The following is a 24629-nucleotide window of genomic DNA, read 5'->3' as shown; positions in this document are numbered from 1 at the left end:
TCTGTCACACTGGGAGCATGGACCCCGTGCAGTCATCTCTGTCACAATGAGAGCATGGACCCCGTGCAGTCACCTCTGTCACACTGGGAGCATGGACCCCGTGCAGTCACCTCTGTCACACTGGGAGCATGGACCCCGTGCAGTCACCTCTGTCACACTGGGAGCATGGATCCCGTGCAGCCACCTCTGTCACACTGGGATCATGGACCCCGTGCAGTCACCTCTGTCACACTGGGAGCATGGACCCCGTGCAGTCACCTCTGTCATACTGGGAGCATGGACCCCGTGCAGTCACCTCTGTCACACTGGGAGCATGAACCCCGTGCAGTCACCTCTGTCACACTGGGAGCATGGACCCCGTGCAGTCACCTCTGTCACACTGGGAGCATGAACCCCGTGCAGTCACCTCTGTCATACTGGGAGCATGGACCCCGTGCAGTCACCTCCGTCACACTGGGAGCATGGATCCCGTGCAGTCACCTCTGTCATACTGGGAGCATGAACCCCGTGCAGTCACCTCTGTCATACTGGGAGCATGGACCCCGTGCAGTCACCTCTGTCACACACTGGTAGCATGGACCCCGTGCAGTCACCTCTGTCATACTGGGAGCATGGACCCCGTGCAGTCACCTCCGTCACACTGGGAGCATGGATCCCGTGCAGTCACCTCTGTCATACTGGGAGCATGAACCCCGTGCAGTCACCTCTGTCATACTGGGAGCATGAACCCCGTGCAGTCACCTCTGTCACACTGGGAGCATGGACCCCGTGCAGTCACCTCTGTCACACTGGGAGCATGGACCCCGTGCAGTCACCTCTGTCACACTGGGAGCATGAACCCCGTGCAGTCACCTCTGTCATACTGGGAGCATGAACCCCGTGCAGTCACCTCTGTCATACTGGGAGCATGGACCCCGTGCAGTCACCTCTGTCACACTGGGAGCATGAACCCCGTGCAGTCACCTCTGTCATACTGGGAGCATGAACCCCGTGCAGTCACCTCTGTCATACTGGGAGCATGGACCCCGTGCAGTCACCTCTGTCACACTGGGAGCATGGATCCCGTGCAGTCACCTCTGTCATACTGGGAGCATGGATCCCGTGCAGTCACCTCTGTCACACTGGGAGCATGGACCCCGTGCAGTCACCTCTGTCACACTGGGAGCATGGACCCCGTGCAGTCACCTCTGTCACACTGGGAGCATGGACCCCGTACAGTCACCTCTGTCACACTGGGAGCATGGACCCCGTGCAGTCACCTCTGTCACACTGGGAGCATGGAGATTCCCGGTGGGCCGGCGCACCCGTGGGGCCTGTTTTGTTTGAGGACATGTGGTCCTTTTTATAGACATAATGAATAAGATGCAAAATTATTTGCATAAATGAAAATGACTTTGCCACTTAGCCTGTGATTGCAGATGATCTAGTGTATGCTCTGTCTGCCTGCTTGGCTGACATATAAGATTGAGTGAATAGTGATTGGGATACGGTTGGTGTAATAAGCAAGAAAATATATCTTTCTACAGAATGATATAGTTTCCTAAATTCTGAAGGTGTATCATATAATGTGCTCATAATATTTAATTTTATTTCTTTTTAACTTCCCCCTTGATGCTGGACATGCCCACTAGCTGGAAAGTCTTGGGGGGAGGGTGCTGCTGCCATGGCCCATGGCTAGACCTTACACCTCTGGTGCTGCCCATGTGGGGCCACTTGTACAAATTTTTCCAGGGCCGCTTTTTGTTCCCAGTCCGCCCCCTGTCTGTCACACTGGGAGCATGGACCCCGTGCATTCACCTCTGTCACACACTGGGAGCATGGATCCCGTGCAGTCACCTCTGTCACACTGGGAGCATGGTCCCCGTGCAGTCACCTCTGTCACACTGGTTGCATGGACCCCGTGCAGTCACCTCTGTCACACTGGGAGCATGGACCCCGTGCAGTCACCTCTGTCACACTGGGAGCATGGACCCCGTGCAGTCACCTCTGTCACACTGGGAGCATGGACCCCGTGCAGTCACCTCTGTCACACTGGGAGCATGGACCCCGTGCAGTCACCTCTGTCACACTGGGAGCATGGACCCCGTGCAGTCACCTCTGTCACACTGGGAGCATGGACCCCGTGCAGTCATCTCTGTCACAATGAGAGCATGGACCCCGTGCAGTCACCTCTGTCACACTGGGAGCATGGACCCCGTGCAGTCACCTCTGTCACACTGGGAGCATGGACCCCGTGCAGTCACCTCTGTCACACTGGGAGCATGGATCCCGTGCAGCCACCTCTGTCACACTGGGATCATGGACCCCGTGCAGTCACCTCTGTCACACTGGGAGCATGGACCCCGTGCAGTCACCTCTGTCATACTGGGAGCATGGACCCCGTGCAGTCACCTCTGTCATACTGGGAGCATGGACCCCGTGCAGTCACCTCTGTCACACTGGGAGCATGGACCCCGTGCAGCCATCTCTGTCACACTGGGATCATGGACCCCGTGCAGTCACCTCTGTCACACTGGGAGCATGAACCCCGTGCAGTCACCTCTGTCACACTGGGAGCATGGACCCCGTGCAGTCACCTCTGTCACACTGGGAGCATGGACCCCGTGCAGTCACCTCTGTCACACTGGGAGCATGGACCCCGTGCAGTCACCTCTGTCACACTGGGAGCATGGACCCCGTGCAGTCCAGTCACCTCTGTCACACACTGGGAGCATGGATCCCGTGCAGTCACCTCTGTCACACTGGGAGCATGGACCCCGTGCAGTCACCTCTGTCACACACTGGGAGCATGGATCCCGTGCAGTCACCTGTATCACACTTGGGGCATGGACCCCGTGCAGTCACCTCTGTCACACTGGGATCATGGACCCCGTGCAGTCACCTCTGTCACACTGGGAGCATGAACCCCGTGCAGTCACCTCTGTCACACTGGGAGCATGGACCCCGTGCAGTCACCTCTGTCACACTGGGAGCATGGACCCCGTGCAGTCACCTCTGTCACACTGGGAGCATGGACCCCGTGCAGTCACCTCTGTCACACTGGGAGCATGGACCCCGTGCAGTCCAGTCACCTCTGTCACACACTGGGAGCATGGATCCCGTGCAGTCACCTCTGTCACACTGGGAGCATGGACCCCGTGCAGTCACCTCTGTCACACACTGGGAGCATGGATCCCGTGCAGTCACCTGTATCACACTTGGGGCATGGACCCCGTGCAGTCACCTCTGTCACACTGGGAGCATGGACCCCGTGCAGTCACCTCTGTCACACAGTGGGAGCATGGACCCCGTGCAGTCACCTCTGTCACACTGGGAGCATGGACCCCGTGCAGTCACCTCTGTCATACTGGGAGCATGGACCCCGTGCAGTCACCTCTGTCACACTGGGAGCATGGACCCCGTGCAGCCATCTCTGTCACACTGGGATCATGGACCCCGTGCAGTCACCTCTGTCACACTGGGAGCATGAACCCCGTGCAGTCACCTCTGTCACACTGGGAGCATGGACCCCGTGCAGTCACCTCTGTCACACTGGGAGCATGGACCCCGTGCAGTCACCTCTGTCACACTGGGAGCATGGACCCCGTGCAGTCACCTCTGTCACACTGGGAGCATGGACCCCGTGCAGTCCAGTCACCTCTGTCACACACTGGGAGCATGGATCCCGTGCAGTCACCTCTGTCACACTGGGAGCATGGACCCCGTGCAGTCACCTCTGTCACACACTGGGAGCATGGATCCCGTGCAGTCACCTGTATCACACTTGGGGCATGGACCCCGTGCAGTCACCTCTGTCACACTGGGAGCATGGACCCCGTGCAGTCACCTCTGTCACACAGTGGGAGCATGGACCCCGTGCAGTCACCTCTGTCACACTGGGAGCATGGATCCCGTGCAGTCACCTCTGTCACACTGGGAGCATGGACCCCGTGCAGTCACCTCTGTCACACTGGGAGCATGGACCCCGTGCAGTCACCTCTGTCACACTGGGAGCATGGACCCCGTGCAGTCACCTCTGTCACACTGGGAGCATGGACCCCGTGCAGTCACCTCTGTCACACTGGGAGCATGGAGATTCCCGGTGGGCCGGCGCACCCGTGGGGCCTGTTTTGTTTGAGGACATGTGGTCCTTTTTATAGACATAATGAATAAGATGCAAAATTATTTGCATAAATGAAAATGACTTTGCCACTTAGCCTGTGATTGCAGATGATCTAGTGTATGCTCTGTCTGCCTGCTTGGCTGACATATAAGATTGAGTGAATAGTGATTGGGATACGGTTGGTGTAATAAGCAAGAAAATATATCTTTCTACAGAATGATATAGTTTCCTAAATTCTGAAGGTGTATCATATAATGTGCTCATAATATTTAATTTTATTTCTTTTTAACTTCCCCCTTGATGCTGGACATGCCCACTAGCTGGAAAGTCTTGGGGGGAGGGTGCTGCTGCCATGGCCCATGGCTAGACCTTACACCTCTGGTGCTGCCCATGTGGGGCCACTTGTACAAATTTTTCCAGGGCCGCTTTTTGTTCCCAGTCCGCCCCCTGTCTGTCACACTGGGAGCATGGACCCCGTGCATTCACCTCTGTCACACACTGGGAGCATGGATCCCGTGCAGTCACCTCTGTCACACTGGGAGCATGGTCCCCGTGCAGTCACCTCTGTCACACTGGTTGCATGGACCCCGTGCAGTCACCTCTGTCACACTGGGAGCATGGACCCCGTGCAGTCACCTCTGTCACACTGGGAGCATGGACCCCGTGCAGTCACCTCTGTCACACTGGGAGCATGGACCCCGTGCAGTCACCTCTGTCACACTGGGAGCATGGACCCCGTGCAGTCACCTCTGTCACACTGGGAGCATGGACCCCGTGCAGTCACCTCTGTCACACTGGGAGCATGGACCCCGTGCAGTCACCTCTGTCACAATGAGAGCATGGACCCCGTGCAGTCACCTCTGTCACACTGGGAGCATGGACCCCGTGCAGTCACCTCTGTCACACTGGGAGCATGGACCCCGTGCAGTCACCTCTGTCACACTGGGAGCATGGATCCCGTGCAGCCACCTCTGTCACACTGGGATCATGGACCCCGTGCAGTCACCTCTGTCACACTGGGAGCATGGACCCCGTGCAGTCACCTCTGTCATACTGGGAGCATGGACCCCGTGCAGTCACCTCTGTCATACTGGGAGCATGGACCCCGTGCAGTCACCTCTGTCACACTGGGAGCATGGACCCCGTGCAGCCATCTCTGTCACACTGGGATCATGGACCCCGTGCAGTCACCTCTGTCACACTGGGAGCATGAACCCCGTGCAGTCACCTCTGTCACACTGGGAGCATGGACCCCGTGCAGTCACCTCTGTCACACTGGGAGCATGGACCCCGTGCAGTCACCTCTGTCACACTGGGAGCATGGACCCCGTGCAGTCACCTCTGTCACACTGGGAGCATGGACCCCGTGCAGTCACCTCTGTCACACTGGGAGCATGGACCCCGTGCAGTCACCTGTATCACACTTGGGGCATGGACCCCGTGCAGTCACCTCTGTCACACTGGGAGCATGGACCCCGTGCAGTCACCTCTGTCACACTGGGAGCATGGACCCCGTGCAGTCACCTCTGTCACACTGGGAGCATGGACCCCGTGCAGTCACCTCTGTCACACTGGGAGCATGGACCCCGTGCAGTCACCTCTGTCACAATGAGAGCATGGACCCCGTGCAGTCACCTCTGTCACACTGGGAGCATGGACCCCGTGCAGTCCAGTCACCTCTGTCACACACTGGGAGCATGGATCCCGTGCAGTCACCTCTGTCACACTGGGAGCATGGACCCCGTGCAGTCACCTCTGTCACACACTGGGAGCATGGATCCCGTGCAGTCACCTGTATCACACTTGGGGCATGGACCCCGTGCAGTCACCTCTGTCACACTGGGAGCATGGACCCCGTGCAGTCACCTCTGTCACACAGTGGGAGCATGGACCCCGTGCAGTCACCTCTGTCACACTGGGAGCATGGACCCCGTGCAGTCACCTCTGTCACACTGGGAGCATGGACCCCGTGCAGTCACCTCTGTCACACTGGGAGCATGGACCCCGTGCAGTCACCTCTGTCACAATGAGAGCATGGACCCCGTGCAGTCACCTCTGTCACACTGGGAGCATGGACCCCGTGCAGTCACCTCTGTCACACTGGGAGCATGGACCCCGTGCAGTCACCTCTGTCACACTGGGAGCATGGATCCCGTGCAGCCACCTCTGTCACACTGGGATCATGGACCCCGTGCAGTCACCTCTGTCATACTGGGAGCATGGACCCCGTGCAGTCACCTCTGTCATACTGGGAGCATGGACCCCGTGCAGTCACCTCTGTCACACTGGGATCATGGACCCCGTGCAGTCACCTCTGTCACACTGGGTTCATGGACCCCGTGCAGTCACCTCTGTCACACTGGGAGCATGAACCCCGTGCAGTCACCTCTGTCACACTGGGAGCATGGACCCCGTGCAGTCACCTCTGTCACACTGGGAGCATGGACCCCGTGCAGTCACCTCTGTCATACTGGGAGCATGGACCCCGTGCAGTCACCTCTGTCACACACTGGGAGCATGGACCCCGTGCAGTCACCTCTGTCACACTGGGAGCATGGACCCCGTGCAGTCACCTCTGTCACACACTGGGAGCATGGATCCCGTGCAGTCACCTGTATCACACTTGGGGCATGGACCCCGTGCAGTCACCTCTGTCACACAGTGGGAGCATGGACCCCGTGCAGTCACCTCTGTCACACTGGGAGCATGGACCCCGTGCAGTCACCTCTGTCACACTGGGAGCATGGACCCCGTGCAGTCACCTCTGTCACACTGGGAGCATGGACCACGTGCAGTCCAGTCACCTCTGTCACACACTGGGAGCATGGATCCCGTGCAGTCACCTCTGTCACACTGGGAGCATGGACCCCGTGCAGTCACCTCTGTCACACTGGGAGCATGGACCCCGTGCAGTCCAGTCACCTCTGTCACACACTGGGAGCATGGATCCCGTGCAGTCACCTCTGTCACACTGGGAGCATGGACCCCGTGCAGTCACCTCTGTCACACTGGGAGCATGGACCCCGTGCAGTCCAGTCACCTCTGTCACACAGTGGGAGCATGGACCCCGTGCAGTCACCTCTGTCACACTTGGGGCATGGACCCCGTGCAGTCACCTCTGTCACACTGGGAGCATGGACCCCGTGCAGTCACCTCTGTCACACTGGGAGCATGGACCCCGTGCAGTCACCTCTGTCACAATGAGAGCATGGACCCCGTGCAGTCACACTGGGAGCATGGACCCCGTGCAGTCACCTCTGTCACACTGGGAGCATGGACCCCGTGCATTCACCTCTGTCACACTGGGAGCATGGACCCCGTGCAGTCACCTCTGTCACACACTGGGAGCATGGACCCCGTGCAGTCACCTCTGTCACACTGGGAGCATGGACCCCGTGCAGTCACCTCTGTCACACTGGGAGCATGGACCCCGTGCAGTCACCTCTGTCACACTGGGAGCATGGACCCCGTGCAGTCACCTCTGTCACACACTGGGAGCATGGATCCCGTGCAGTCACCTCTGTCACACTGGGAGCATGGACCCCGTGCAGCCACCTCTGTCACACTGGGAGCATGGACCCCGTGCAGTCACCTCTGTCACAATGAGAGCATGGACCCTGTGCAGTCACCTCTGTCACACTGGGAGCATGGATCCCGTGCAGCCACCTCTGTCACACTGGGATCATGGACCCCGTGCAGTCACCTCTGTCACACTGGGAGCATGGACCCCGTGCAGTCACCTCTGTCACACTGGGAGCATGGACCCCGTGCAGTCACCTCTGTCACACTGGGAGCATGGACCCCGTGCAGTCACCTCTGTCACACTGGGAGCATGGACCCCGTGCAGTCACCTCTGTCATACTGGGAGCATGGACCCCGTGCAGTCACCTGTATCACACTGGGGGCATGGACCCGTGCAGTCACCTGTATCACACTGGGAGCATGGACCCCGTGCAGTCACCGGTATCACACTTGGGGCATGGACCCCGTGCAGTCACCTCTGTCACACTGGGAGCATGGACCCCGTGCAGTCACCTCTGTCACACTGGGAGTATGGACCCCGTGCTGCAGTCACCTCTGTCACACTGGGAGCATGGACCCCGTGCTGCAGTCACCTCTGTCACACTGGGAGCATGGACCCCGTGCAGTCACCTCTGTCACACTGGGAGCATGGACCCCGTGCAGTCACCTCTGTCACACTGGAGCATGGACCCCGTGCAGTCACCTGTATCACACTGGGAGCATGGACCCCGTGCAGTCACCTCTGTCACACTGGGAGCATGGACCCCGTGCAGTCACCTCTGTCACACTGGGAGCATGGACCCCGTGCAGTCACCTCTGTCACACTGTGAGCATGGACCCCGTGCAGTCACCTCTGTCACACTGGGAGCATGGAGATTCCCGGTGGGCCGGCGCACCCGTGGGGCCTGTTTTGTTTGAGGACATGTGGTCCTTTTTATAGACATAATGAATAAGATGCAAAATTATTTGCATAAATGAAAATGACTTTGCCACTTAGCCTGTGATTGCAGATGATCTAGTGTATGCTCTGTCTGCCTGCTTGGCTGACATATAAGATTGAGTGAATAGTGATTGGGATACGGTTGGTGTAATAAGCAAGAAAATATATCTTTCTACAGAATGATATAGTTTCCTAAATTCTGAAGGTGTATCATATAATGTGCTCATAATATTTAATTTTATTTCTTTTTAACTTCCCCCTTGATGCTGGACATGCCCACTAGCTGGAAAGTCTTGGGGGGAGGGTGCTGCTGCCATGGCCCATGGCTAGACCTTACACCTCTGGTGCTGCCCATGTGGGGCCACTTGTACAAATTTTTCCAGGGCCGCTTTTTGTTCCCAGTCCGCCCCCTGTCTGTCACACTGGGAGCATGGACCCCGTGCATTCACCTCTGTCACACACTGGGAGCATGGATCCCGTGCAGTCACCTCTGTCACACTGGGAGCATGGTCCCCGTGCAGTCACCTCTGTCACACTGGTTGCATGGACCCCGTGCAGTCACCTCTGTCACACTGGGAGCATGGACCCCGTGCAGTCACCTCTGTCACACTGGGAGCATGGACCCCGTGCAGTCACCTCTGTCACACTGGGAGCATGGACCCCGTGCAGTCACCTCTGTCACACTGGGAGCATGGACCCCGTGCAGTCACCTCTGTCACACTGGGAGCATGGACCCCGTGCAGTCACCTCTGTCACACTGGGAGCATGGACCCCGTGCAGTCACCTCTGTCACAATGAGAGCATGGACCCCGTGCAGTCACCTCTGTCACACTGGGAGCATGGACCCCGTGCAGTCACCTCTGTCACACTGGGAGCATGGACCCCGTGCAGTCACCTCTGTCACACTGGGAGCATGGATCCCGTGCAGCCACCTCTGTCACACTGGGATCATGGACCCCGTGCAGTCACCTCTGTCACACTGGGAGCATGGACCCCGTGCAGTCACCTCTGTCATACTGGGAGCATGGACCCCGTGCAGTCACCTCTGTCATACTGGGAGCATGGACCCCGTGCAGTCACCTCTGTCACACTGGGAGCATGGACCCCGTGCAGCCATCTCTGTCACACTGGGATCATGGACCCCGTGCAGTCACCTCTGTCACACTGGGAGCATGAACCCCGTGCAGTCACCTCTGTCACACTGGGAGCATGGACCCCGTGCAGTCACCTCTGTCACACTGGGAGCATGGACCCCGTGCAGTCACCTCTGTCACACTGGGAGCATGGACCCCGTGCAGTCACCTCTGTCACACTGGGAGCATGGACCCCGTGCAGTCACCTCTGTCACACTGGGAGCATGGACCCCGTGCAGTCACCTGTATCACACTTGGGGCATGGACCCCGTGCAGTCACCTCTGTCACACTGGGAGCATGGACCCCGTGCAGTCACCTCTGTCACACTGGGAGCATGGACCCCGTGCAGTCACCTCTGTCACACTGGGAGCATGGACCCCGTGCAGTCACCTCTGTCACACTGGGAGCATGGACCCCGTGCAGTCACCTCTGTCACAATGAGAGCATGGACCCCGTGCAGTCACCTCTGTCACACTGGGAGCATGGACCCCGTGCAGTCCAGTCACCTCTGTCACACACTGGGAGCATGGATCCCGTGCAGTCACCTCTGTCACACTGGGAGCATGGACCCCGTGCAGTCACCTCTGTCACACACTGGGAGCATGGATCCCGTGCAGTCACCTGTATCACACTTGGGGCATGGACCCCGTGCAGTCACCTCTGTCACACTGGGAGCATGGACCCCGTGCAGTCACCTCTGTCACACAGTGGGAGCATGGACCCCGTGCAGTCACCTCTGTCACACTGGGAGCATGGACCCCGTGCAGTCACCTCTGTCACACTGGGAGCATGGACCCCGTGCAGTCACCTCTGTCACACTGGGAGCATGGACCCCGTGCAGTCACCTCTGTCACAATGAGAGCATGGACCCCGTGCAGTCACCTCTGTCACACTGGGAGCATGGACCCCGTGCAGTCACCTCTGTCACACTGGGAGCATGGACCCCGTGCAGTCACCTCTGTCACACTGGGAGCATGGATCCCGTGCAGCCACCTCTGTCACACTGGGATCATGGACCCCGTGCAGTCACCTCTGTCATACTGGGAGCATGGACCCCGTGCAGTCACCTCTGTCATACTGGGAGCATGGACCCCGTGCAGTCACCTCTGTCACACTGGGATCATGGACCCCGTGCAGTCACCTCTGTCACACTGGGTTCATGGACCCCGTGCAGTCACCTCTGTCACACTGGGAGCATGAACCCCGTGCAGTCACCTCTGTCACACTGGGAGCATGGACCCCGTGCAGTCACCTCTGTCACACTGGGAGCATGGACCCCGTGCAGTCACCTCTGTCATACTGGGAGCATGGACCCCGTGCAGTCACCTCTGTCACACACTGGGAGCATGGACCCCGTGCAGTCACCTCTGTCACACTGGGAGCATGGACCCCGTGCAGTCACCTCTGTCACACACTGGGAGCATGGATCCCGTGCAGTCACCTGTATCACACTTGGGGCATGGACCCCGTGCAGTCACCTCTGTCACACAGTGGGAGCATGGACCCCGTGCAGTCACCTCTGTCACACTGGGAGCATGGACCCCGTGCAGTCACCTCTGTCACACTGGGAGCATGGACCCCGTGCAGTCACCTCTGTCACACTGGGAGCATGGACCACGTGCAGTCCAGTCACCTCTGTCACACACTGGGAGCATGGATCCCGTGCAGTCACCTCTGTCACACTGGGAGCATGGACCCCGTGCAGTCACCTCTGTCACACTGGGAGCATGGACCCCGTGCAGTCCAGTCACCTCTGTCACACACTGGGAGCATGGATCCCGTGCAGTCACCTCTGTCACACTGGGAGCATGGACCCCGTGCAGTCACCTCTGTCACACTGGGAGCATGGACCCCGTGCAGTCCAGTCACCTCTGTCACACAGTGGGAGCATGGACCCCGTGCAGTCACCTCTGTCACACTTGGGGCATGGACCCCGTGCAGTCACCTCTGTCACACTGGGAGCATGGACCCCGTGCAGTCACCTCTGTCACACTGGGAGCATGGACCCCGTGCAGTCACCTCTGTCACAATGAGAGCATGGACCCCGTGCAGTCACACTGGGAGCATGGACCCCGTGCAGTCACCTCTGTCACACTGGGAGCATGGACCCCGTGCATTCACCTCTGTCACACTGGGAGCATGGACCCCGTGCAGTCACCTCTGTCACACACTGGGAGCATGGACCCCGTGCAGTCACCTCTGTCACACTGGGAGCATGGACCCCGTGCAGTCACCTCTGTCACACTGGGAGCATGGACCCCGTGCAGTCACCTCTGTCACACTGGGAGCATGGACCCCGTGCAGTCACCTCTGTCACACACTGGGAGCATGGATCCCGTGCAGTCACCTCTGTCACACTGGGAGCATGGACCCCGTGCAGCCACCTCTGTCACACTGGGAGCATGGACCCCGTGCAGTCACCTCTGTCACAATGAGAGCATGGACCCTGTGCAGTCACCTCTGTCACACTGGGAGCATGGATCCCGTGCAGCCACCTCTGTCACACTGGGATCATGGACCCCGTGCAGTCACCTCTGTCACACTGGGAGCATGGACCCCGTGCAGTCACCTCTGTCACACTGGGAGCATGGACCCCGTGCAGTCACCTCTGTCACACTGGGAGCATGGACCCCGTGCAGTCACCTCTGTCACACTGGGAGCATGGACCCCGTGCAGTCACCTCTGTCATACTGGGAGCATGGACCCCGTGCAGTCACCTGTATCACACTGGGGGCATGGACCCGTGCAGTCACCTGTATCACACTGGGAGCATGGACCCCGTGCAGTCACCGGTATCACACTTGGGGCATGGACCCCGTGCAGTCACCTCTGTCACACTGGGAGCATGGACCCCGTGCAGTCACCTCTGTCACACTGGGAGTATGGACCCCGTGCTGCAGTCACCTCTGTCACACTGGGAGCATGGACCCCGTGCTGCAGTCACCTCTGTCACACTGGGAGCATGGACCCCGTGCAGTCACCTCTGTCACACTGGGAGCATGGACCCCGTGCAGTCACCTCTGTCACACTGGAGCATGGACCCCGTGCAGTCACCTGTATCACACTGGGAGCATGGACCCCGTGCAGTCACCTCTGTCACACTGGGAGCATGGTCCCCGTGCAGTCACCTCTGTCACACACTGAGAGCATATATCCCGTGCAGCCACCTCTGTCATACTGGGAGCATGAATCCCGTGCAGCCACCTCTGTCATACTGGGAGCATGGACCCCGTGCAGTCACCTCTGTCACACTGGGAGCATGGACCCCGTGCAGTCACCTCTGTCACACTGGGAGCATGGATCCCGTGCAGCCACCTCTGTCACACTGGGATCATGGACCCCGTGCAGTCACCTCTGTCACACTGGGAGCATGGACCCCGTGCAGTCACCTCTGTCATACTGGGAGCATGGACCCCGTGCAGTCACCTCTGTCATACTGGGAGCATGGACCCCGTGCAGTCACCTCTGTCACACTGGGATCATGGACCCCGTGCAGTCACCTCTGTCACACTGGGATCATGGACCCCGTGCAGTCACCTCTGTCACACTGGGAGCATGAACCCCGTGCAGTCACCTCTGTCACACTGGGAGCATGGACCCCGTGCAGTCACCTCTGTCACACTGGGAGCATGGACCCCGTGCAGTCACCTCTGTCATACTGGGAGCATGGACCCCGTGCAGTCACCTCTGTCACACACTGGGAGCATGGACCCCGTGCAGTCACCTCTGTCACACTGGGAGCATGGACCCCGTGCAGTCACCTCTGTCACACACTGGGAGCATGGATCCCGTGCAGTCACCTGTATCACACTTGGGGCATGGACCCCGTGCAGTCACCTCTGTCACACACTGGGAGCATGGACCCCGTGCAGTCACCTCTGTCACACTGGGAGCATGGACCCCGTGCAGTCACCTCTGTCACACTGGGAGCATGGACCACGTGCAGTCCAGTCACCTCTGTCACACACTGGGAGCATGGATCCCGTGCAGTCACCTCTGTCACACTGGGAGCATGGACCCCGTGCAGTCACCTCTGTCACACTGGGAGCATGGACCCCGTGCAGTCCAGTCACCTCTGTCACACACTGGGAGCATGGATCCCGTGCAGTCACCTCTGTCACACTGGGAGCATGGACCCCGTGCAGTCACCTCTGTCACACACTGGGAGCATGGATCCCGTGCAGTCACCTGTATCACACTTGGGGCATGGACCCCGTGCAGTCACCTCTGTCACACTGGGAGCATGGACCCCGTGCAGTCACCTCTGTCACACAGTGGGAGCATGGACCCCGTGCAGTCACCTCTGTCACACTAGGAGCATGGACCCCGTGCAGTCACCTCTGTCACACTGGGAGCATGGACCCCGTGCAGCCACCTCTGTCACACTGGGAGCATGGACCCCGTGCAGTCACCTCTGTCACAATGAGAGCATGGACCCCGTGCAGTCACCTCTGTCACACTGGGAGCATGGATCCCGTGCAGCCACCTCTGTCACACTGGGATCATGGACCCCGTGCAGTCACCTCTGTCACACTGGGAGCATGGACCCCGTGCAGTCACCTCTGTCACACTGGGAGCATGGACCACGTGCAGTCACCTCTGTCACACTGGGAGCATGGACCCCGTGCAGTCACCTCTGTCACACTAGGAGCATGGACCCCGTGCAGTCACCTCTGTCATACTGGGAGCATGGACCCCGTGCAGTCACCTGTATCACACTGGGGGCATGGACCCGTGCAGTCACCTGTATCACACTGGGAGCATGGACCCCGTGCAGTCACCTGTATCACACTTGGGGCATGGACCCCGTGCAGTCACCTCTGTCACACTGGGAGCATGGACCCCGTGCAGTCACCTCTGTCACACTGGGAGCATGGACCCCGTGCTGCAGTCACCTCTGTCACACTGGGAGCATGGACCCCGTGCTGCAGTCACCTCTGTCACACTGGGAGCATGGACCCCGTGCAGTCACCTCTGTCACACTGGGAGCATGGACCCCGTGCAGTCACCTCTGTCACACTGGAGCATGGACCCCGTGCAGTCACCTGTATCACACTGGGAGCATGGACCCCGTGCAGTCACCTCTGTCACACTGGGAGCATGGTCCCCGTGCAGTCACCTCTGTCACACACTGAGAGCATATATCCCGTGCAGCCACCTCTGTCATACTGGGAGCATGAATCCCGTGCAGCCACCTCTGTCATACTGGGAGCATGGACCCCGTGCAGTCACCTCTGTCACACTGGGAGCATGGACCCCGTGCAGTCACCTCTGTCACACTGGGAGCATGGATCCCGTGCAGCCACCTCTGTCACACTGGGATCATGGACCCCGTGCAGTCACCTCTGTCACACTGGGAGCATGGACCCCGTGCAGTCACCTCTGTCATACTGGGAGCATGGACCCCGTGCAGTCACCTCTGTCATACTGGGAGCATGGACCCCGTGCAGTCACCTCTGTCACACTGGGATCATGGACCCCGTGCAGTCACCTCTGTCACACTGGGATCATGGACCCCGTGCAGTCACCTCTGTCACACTGGGAGCATGAACCCCGTGCAGTCACCTCTGTCACACTGGGAGCATGGACCCCGTGCAGTCACCTCTGTCACACTGGGAGCATGGACCCCGTGCAGTCACCTCTGTCATACTGGGAGCATGGACCCCGTGCAGTCACCTCTGTCATACTGGGAGCATGGACCCCGTGCAGTCACCTCTGTCACACACTGGGAGCATGGACCCCGTGCAGTCACCTCTGTCACACTGGGAGCATGGACCCCGTGCAGTCACCTCTGTCACACACTGGGAGCATGGATCCCGTGCAGTCACCTGTATCACACTTGGGGCATGGACCCCGTGCAGTCACCTCTGTCACACAGTGGGAGCATGGACCCCGTGCAGTCACCTCTGTCACACTGGGAGCATGGACCCCGTGCAGTCACCTCTGTCACACTGGGAGCATGGACCCCGTGCAGTCACCTCTGTCACACTGGGAGCATGGACCACGTGCAGTCCAGTCACCTCTGTCACACACTGGGAGCATGGATCCCGTGCAGTCACCTCTGTCACACTGGGAGCATGGACCCCGTGCAGTCACCTCTGTCACACTGGGAGCATGGACCCCGTGCAGTCCAGTCACCTCTGTCACACACTGGGAGCATGGATCCCGTGCAGTCACCTCTGTCACACTGGGAGCATGGACCCCGTGCAGTCACCTCTGTCACACACTGGGAGCATGGATCCCGTGCAGTCACCTGTATCACACTTGGGGCATGGACCCCGTGCAGTCACCTCTGTCACACTGGGAGCATGGACCCCGTGCAGTCACCTCTGTCACACAGTGGGAGCATGGACCCCGTGCAGTCACCTCTGTCACACTGGGAGCATGGACCCCGTGCAGTCACCTCTGTCACACTGGGAGCATGGACCCCGTGCAGTCACCTCTGTCACAATGAGAGCATGGACCCCGTGCAGTCACCTCTGTCACACTGGGAGCATGGACCCCGTGCAGTCACCTCTGTCACACTTGGAGCCTGGACCCCGTGCATTCACCTCTGTCACACTGGGAGCATGGACCCCGTGCAGTCACCTCTGTCACACACTGGGAGCATGGACCCCGTGCAGTCACCTCTGTCACACTGGGAGCATGGACCCCGTGCAGTCACCTCTGTCACACTGGGAGCATGGACCCTGTGCAGTCACCTCTGTCACACTGGGAGCATGGACCCCGTGCAGTCACCTCTGTCACACACTGGGAGCATGGATCCCGTGCAGTCACCTCTGTCACACTGGGAGCATGGACCCCGTGCAGCCACCTCTGTCACACTGGGAGCATGGACCCCGTGCAGTCACCTCTGTCACAATGAGAGCATGGACCCCGTGCAGTCACCTCTGTCACACTGGGAGCATGGATCCCGTGCAGCCACCTCTGTCACACTGGGATCATGGACCCCGTGCAGTCACCTCTGTCACACTGGGAGCATGGACCCCGTGCAGTCACCTCTGTCACACTGGGAGCATGGACCACGTGCAGTCACCTCTGTCACACTGGGAGCATGGACCCCGTGCAGTCACCTCTGTCACACTGGGAGCATGGACCCCGTGCAGTCACCTCTGTCATACTGGGAGCATGGACCCCGTGCAGTCACCTGTATCACACTGGGGGCATGGACCCGTGCAGTCACCTGTATCACACTGGGAGCATGGACCCCGTGCAGTCACCTGTATCACACTTGGGGCATGGACCCCGTGCAGTCACCTCTGTCACACTGGGAGCATGGACCCCGTGCAGTCACCTCTGTCACACTGGGAGCATGGACCCCGTGCTGCAGTCACCTCTGTCACACTGGGAGCATGGACCCCGTGCTGCAGTCACCTCTGTCACACTGGGAGCATGGACCCCGTGCAGTCACCTCTGTCACACTGGGAGCATGGACCCCGTGCAGTCACCTCTGTCACACTGGAGCATGGACCCCGTGCAGTCACCTGTATCACACTGGGAGCATGGACCCCGTGCAGTCACCTCTGTCACACTGGGAGCATGGTCCCCGTGCAGTCACCTCTGTCACACACTGAGAGCATATATCCCGTGCAGCCACCTCTGTCATACTGGGAGCATGAATCCCGTGCAGCCACCTCTGTCATACTGGGAGCATGGACCCCGTGCAGTCACCTCTGTCACACTGGGAGCATGGACCCCGTGCAGTCACCTCTGTCACACTGGGAGCATGGATCCCGTGCAGCCACCTCTGTCACACTGGGATCATGGACCCCGTCCAGTCACCTTTGTCACACTGGGAGCATGGACCCCGTGCAGTCACCTCTGTCATACTGGGAGCATGGACCCCGTGCAGTCACCTCTGTCATACTGGGAGCATGGACCCCGTGCAGTCACCTCTGTCACACTGGGATCATGGACCCCGTGCAGTCACCTCTGTCACACTGGGATCATGGACCCCGTGCAGTCACCTCTGTCACACTGGGAGCATGAACCCCGTGCAGTCACCTCTGTCACACTGGGAGCATGGACCCCGTGCAGTCACCTCTGTCACACTGGGAGCATGGACCCCGTGCAGTCACCTCTGTCATACTGGGAGCATGGACCCCGTGCAGTCACCTCTGTCATACTGGGAGCATGGACCCCGTGCAGTCACCTCTGTCACACACTGGGAGCATGGATCCCGTGCAGTCACCTGTATCACACTTGGGGCATGGACCCCGTGCAGTCACCTCTGTCACACAGTGGGAGCATGGACCCCGTGCAGTCACCTCTGTCACACTGGGAGCATGGACCCCGTGCAGTCACCTCTGTCACACTGGGAGCATGGACCCCGTGCAGTCACCTCTGTCACACTGGGAGCATGGACCACGTGCAGTCCAGTCACCTCTGTCACACACTGGGAGCATGGATCCCGTGCAGTCACCTCTGTCACACTGGGAGCATGGACCCCGTGCAGTCACCTCTGTCACACTGGGAGCATGGACCCCGTGCAGTCCAGTCACCTCTGTCACACACTGGGAGCATGGATCCCGTGCAGTCACCTCTGTCACACTGGGAGCATGGACCCCGTGCAGTCACCTCTGTCACACACTGGGAGCATGGATCCCGTGCAGTCACCTGTATCACACTTGGGGCATGGACCCCGTGCAGTCACCTCTGTCACACTGGGAGCATGGACCCCGTGCAGTCACCTCTGTCACACAGTGGGAGCATGGACCCCGTGCAGTCACCTCTGTCACACTGGGAGCATGGACCCCGTGCAGTCACCTCTGTCACACTGGGAGCATGGACCCCGTGCAGTCACCTCTGTCACACTGGGAGCATGGACCCCGTGCAGTCACCTCTGTCACAATGAGAGCATGGACCCCGTGCAGTCACCTCTGTCACACTGGGAGCATGGACCCCGTGCAGTCACCTCTGTCACACTTGGAGCATGGACCCCGTGCATTCACCTCTGTCACACTGGGAGCATGGACCCCGTGCAGTCACCTCTGTCACACACTGGGAGCATGGACCCCGTGCAGTCACCTCTGTCACACTGGGAGCATGGACCCCGTGCAGTCACCTCTGTCACACTGGGAGCATGGACCCTGTGCAGTCACCTCTGTCACACTGGGAGCATGGACCCCGTGCAGTCACCTCTGTCACACACTGGGAGCATGGATCCCGTGCAGTCACCTCTGTCACACTGGGAGCATGGACCCCGTGCAGCCACCTCTGTCACACTGGGAGCATGGACCCCGTGCAGTCACCTCTGTCACAATGAGAGCATGGACCCCGTGCAGTCACCTCTGTCACACTGGGAGCATGGATCCCGTGCAGCCACCTCTGTCACACTGGGATCATGGACCCCGTGCAGTCACCTCTGTCACACTGGGAGCATGGACCCCGTGCAGTCACCTCTGTCACACTGGGAGCATGGACCACGTGCAGTCACCTCTGTCACACTGGGAGCATGGACCCCGTGCAGTCACCTCTGTCACACTGGGAGCATGGACCCCGTGCAGTCACCTCTGTCATACTGGGAGCATGGACCCCGTGCAGTCACCTATATCACACTGGGGGCATGGACCCGTGCAGTCACCTGTATCACACTGGGAGCATGGACCCCGTGCAGTCACCTGTATCACACTTGGGGCATGGACCCCGTGCAGTCACCTCTGTCACACTGGGAGCATGGACCCCGTGCAGTCACCTCTGTCACACTGGGAGCATGGACCCCGTGCTGCAGTCACCTCTGTCACACTGGGAGCATGGACCCCGTGCAGTCACCTCTGTCACACTGGGAGCATGGACCCCGTGCAGTCACCTCTGTCACACTGGAGCATGGACCCCGTGCAGTCACCTGTATCACACTGGGAGCATGGACCCCGTGCAGTCACCTCTGTCACACTGGGAGCATGGTCCCCGTGCAGTCACCTCTGTCACACACTGAGAGCATATATCCCGTGCAGCCACCTCTGTCATACTGGGAGCATGAATCCCGTGCAGCCACCTCTGTCATACTGGGAGCATGGACCCCGTGCAGTCACCTCTGTCACACTGGGAGCATGGACCCCGTGCAGTCACCTCTGTCACACTGGGAGCATGGACCCCGTGCAGTCACCTCTGTCACACACTGGGAGCATGGACCCCGTGCAGTCACCTCTGTCACACTGGGAGCATGGACCCCGTGCAGTCACCTCTGTCACACTGGGAGCATGGACCCCGTGCAGTCACCTCTGTCACAATGAGAGCATGGACCCCGTGCAGTCACCTCTGTCACACTGGTAGCATGGACCCCGTGCAGTCACCTCTGTCACACTGGGAGCATGGACCCCGTGCAGTCACCTCTGTCACACTGGGAGCATGGATCCCTTGCAGCCACCTCTGTCACACTGGGATCATGGACCCCGTGCAGTCACCTCTGTCACACTGGGAGCATGGACCCCGTGCAGTCACCTCTGTCATACTGGGAGCATGGACCCCGTGCAGTCACCTCTGTCATACTGGGAGCATGGACCCCGTGCAGTCACCTCTGTCACACTGGGATCATGGACCCCGTGCAGTCACCTCTGTCACACTGGGAGCATGAACCCCGTGCAGTCACCTCTGTCACACTGGGAGCATGGACCCCGTGCAGTCACCTCTGTCACACTGGGAGCATGGACCCCGTGCAGTCACCTCTGTCACACTGGGAGCATGGACCCCGTGCAGTCACCTCTGTCACACTGGGAGCATGGACCCCGTGCAGTCACCTCTGTCACACACTGGGAGCATGGACCCCGTGCAGTCACCTCTGTCACACTGGGAGCATGGACCCCGTGCAGTCACCTCTGTCACACTGGGAGCATGGACCCCGTGCAGTCACCTCTGTCACACACTGGGAGCATGGATCCCGTGCAGTCACCTGTATCACACTGGGAGCATGGACCCCGTGCAGTTGCCTGTATCACACTTGGGGCATGGACCCCGTGCAGTCACCTCTGTCACACTGGGAGCATGGACCCCGTGCAGTCACCTCTGTCACACTGGGAGCATGGACCCCGTGCTGCAGTCACCTCTGTCACACTGGGAGCATGGACCCCGTGCAGTCACCTCTGTCACACTGGGAGCATGGACCCCGTGCAGTCACCTCTGTCACACTGGAGCATGGACCCCGTGCAGTCACCTGTATCACACTGGGAGCATGGACCCCGTGCAGTCACCTCTGTCACACTGGGAGCATGGTCCCCGTGCAGTCACCTCTGTCACACACTGAGAGCATGAATCCCGTGCAGCCACCTCTGTCATACTGGGAGCATGAATCCCGTGCAGCCACCTCTGTCATACTGGGAGCATGGACCCCGTGCAGTCACCTCTGTCACACTGGGAGCATGGACCCCGTGCAGTCACCTCTGTCACACTGGGAGCATGGACCCCGTGCAGTCACCTCTGTCACACACTGGGAGCATGGACCCCGTGCAGTCACCTCTGTCACACTGGGAGCATGGACCCCGTGCAGTCACCTCTGTCACACTGGGAGCATGGACCCCGTGCAGTCACCTCTGTCACAATGAGAGCATGGACCCCGTGCAGTCACCTCTGTCACACTGGGAGCATGGACCCCGTGCAGTCACCTCTGTCACACTGGGAGCATGGACCCCGTGCAGTCAACTCTGTCACACTGGGATCATGGATCCCGTGCAGCCACCTCTGTCACACTGGGATCATGGACCCCGTGCAGTCACCTCTGTCACACTGGGAGCATGGACCCCGTGCAGTCACCTCTGTCATACTGGGAGCATGGACCCCGTGCAGTCACCTCTGTCATACTGGGAGCATGGACCCCGTGCAGTCACCTCTTTCACACTGGGATCATGGACCCCGTGCAGTCACCTCTGTCACACTGGGAGCATGAACCCCGTGCAGTCACCTCTGTCACACTGGGAGCATGGACCCTGTGCAGTCACCTCTGTCACACTGGGAGCATGGACCCCGTGCAGTCACCTCTGTCACACTGGGAGCATGGACCCCGTGCAGTCACCTCTGTCACACTGGGAGCATGGACCCCGTGCAGTCACCTCTGTCACACTGGGAGCATGGACCCCGTGCAGTCACCTCTGTCATACTGGGAGCATGGACCCCGTGCAGTCACCTCTGTCACACACTGGGAGCATGGACCCCGTGCAGTCACCTCTGTCACACTGGGAGCATGGACCCCGTGCAGTCACCTCTGTCACACTGGGAGCATGGACCCCGTGCAGTCACCTCTGTCACACTGGGAGCATGGACCCCGTGCAGTCCAGTCACCTCTGTCACACACTGGGAGCATGGATCCCGTGCAGTCACCTCTGTCACACTGGGAGCATGGACCCCGTGCAGTCACCTCTGTCACACACTGGGAGCATGGATCCCATGCAGTCACCTGTATCACACTTGGGGCATGGACCCCGTGCAGTCACCTCTGTCACACTGGGAGCATGGACCCCGTGCAGTCACCTCTGTCACACAGTGGGAGCATGGACCCCGTGCAGTCACCTCTGTCACACTGGGAGCATGGACCCCGTGCAGTCACCTCTGTCACACTGGGAGCATGGACCCCGTGCAGTCACCTCTGTCACAATGAGAGCATGGACCCCGTGCAGTCACCTCTGTCACACTGGGAGCATGGACCCCGTGCAGTCACCTCTGTCACACTGGGAGCATGGACCCCGTGCAGTCACCTCTGTCACACTGGGAGCATGGACCCCGTGCAGTCACCTCTGTCACACTGGGAGCATGGACCCCGTGCAGTCACCTCTGTCACACTGGGAGCATGGACCCCGTGCAGTCACCTCTGTCACACTGGGAGCATGGACCCCGTGCAGTCACCTCTGTCACACACTGGGAGCATGGATCCCGTGCAGTCACCTCTGTCACACTGGGAGCATGGACCCCGTGCAGTCACCTCTGTCACACACTGGGAGCATGGATCCCGTGCAGTCACCTCTGTCACACTGGGAGCATGGACCACGTGCAGCCACCTCTGTCACACTGGGAGCATGGACCCCGTGCAGTCACCTCTGTCACAATGAGAGCATGGACCCCGTGCAGTCACCTCTGTCACACTGGGAGCATGGACCCCGTGCAGTCACCTCTGTCACACTGGGAGCATGGATCCCGTGCAGCCACCTCTGTCACACTGGGATCATGGACCCCGTGCAGTCACCTCTGTCACACTGGGAGCATGGACCACGTGCAGTCACCTCTGTCACACTGGGAGCATGGACCCCGTGCAGTCACCTCTGTCACACTGGGAGCATGGACCCCGTGCAGTCACCTCTGTCATACTGGGAGCATGGACCCCGTGCAGTCACCTGTATCACACTGGGGGCATGGACCCGTGCAGTCACCTGTATCACACTGGGAGCATGGACCCCGTGCAGTCACCTGTATCACACTTGGGGCATGGACCCCGTGCAGTCACCTCTGTCACACTGGGAGCATGGACCCCGTGCAGTCACCTCTGTCACACTGGGAGCATGGACCCCGTGCTGCAGTCACCTCTGTCACACTGGGAGCATGGACCCCGTGCAGTCACCTCTGTCACACACTGGGAGCATGGATCCCGTGCAGTCACCTCTGTCACACTGGGAGCATGGACCACGTGCAGCCACCTCTGTCACACTGGGAGCATGGACCCCGTGCAGTCACCTCTGTCACAATGAGAGCATGGACCCCGTGCAGTCACCTCTGTCACACTGGGAGCATGGACCCCGTGCAGTCACCTCTGTCACACTGGGAGCATGGATCCCGTGCAGCCACCTCTGTCACACTGGGATCATGGACCCCGTGCAGTCACCTCTGTCACACTGGGAGCATGGACCCCGTGCAGTCACCTCTGTCACACTGGGAGCATGGACCACGTGCAGTCACCTCTGTCACACTGGGAGCATGGACCCCGTGCAGTCACCTCTGTCACACTGGGAGCATGGACCCCGTGCAGTCACCTCTGTCACACTGGGAGCATGGACCACGTGCAGTCACCTCTGTCACACTGGGAGCATGGACCCCGTGCAGTCACCTCTGTCACACTGGGAGCATGGACCCCGTGCAGTCACCTCTGTCATACTGGGAGCATGGACCCCGTGCAGTCACCTGTATCACACTGGGGGCATGGACCCGTGCAGTCACCTGTATCACACTGGGAGCATGGACCCCGTGCAGTCACCTGTATCACACTTGGGGCATGGACCCCGTGCAGTCACCTCTGTCACACTGGGAGCATGGACCCCGTGCAGTCACCTCTGTCACACTGGGAGCATGGACCCCGTGCTGCAGTCACCTCTGTCACACTGGGAGCATGGACCCCGTGCAGTCACCTCTGTCACACTGGGAGCATGGACCCCGTGCAGTCACCTCTGTCACACTGGAGCATGGACCCCGTGCAGTCACCTGTATCACACTGGGAGCATGGACCCCGTGCAGTCACCTCTGTCACACTGGGAGCATGGTCCCCGTGCAGTCACCTCTGTCACACACTGAGAGCATGAATCCCGTGCAGCCACCTCTGTCATACTGGGAGCATGGACCCCGTGCAGTCACCTCTGTCACACTGGGAGCATGGACCCCGTGCAGTCACCTCTGTCACACTGGGAGCATGGACCCCCTGCAGTCACCTCTGTCACACTGGGAGCATGGATCCCCTGCAGTCACCTCTGTCACACTGGGAGCATGGACCCCGTGCAGTCACCTCTGTCACACTGGGAGCATGGACCCCGTGCAGTCACCTCTGTCACACTGGGAGCATGGACCCCGTGCTGCAGTCACCTCTGTCACACACTGGGAGCATGGACCCCGTGCAGTCACCTCTGTCACACTGAGAGCATGGAACCCGTGCAGTCACCTCTGTCACACTGGGAGCATGGACCCCGTGCTGCAGTCACCTCTGTCACACACTGGGAGCATGGACCCCGTGCAGTCACCTCTGTC

General features: G+C 59.8%; 1 protein-coding gene across 2 annotated transcripts in view; it reads left to right on the top strand.

Annotated features, from left to right (window-relative positions):
* The window catches only part of NIPAL2 (NIPA like domain containing 2), a 194713-nt gene that overhangs the window by 96704 nt on the left and 73380 nt on the right, over positions 1–24629 (top strand). The window lies entirely within an intron of this gene.

The sequence above is a fragment of the Pseudophryne corroboree genome, chromosome 5 (assembly GCF_028390025.1).
Source record: "Pseudophryne corroboree isolate aPseCor3 chromosome 5, aPseCor3.hap2, whole genome shotgun sequence".
NCBI lineage: Eukaryota > Metazoa > Chordata > Amphibia > Anura > Myobatrachidae > Pseudophryne > Pseudophryne corroboree.
The sequence above is the reverse complement of the archived record's forward strand: the minus strand, read 5'-3'. Positions and strand labels throughout refer to the sequence as shown.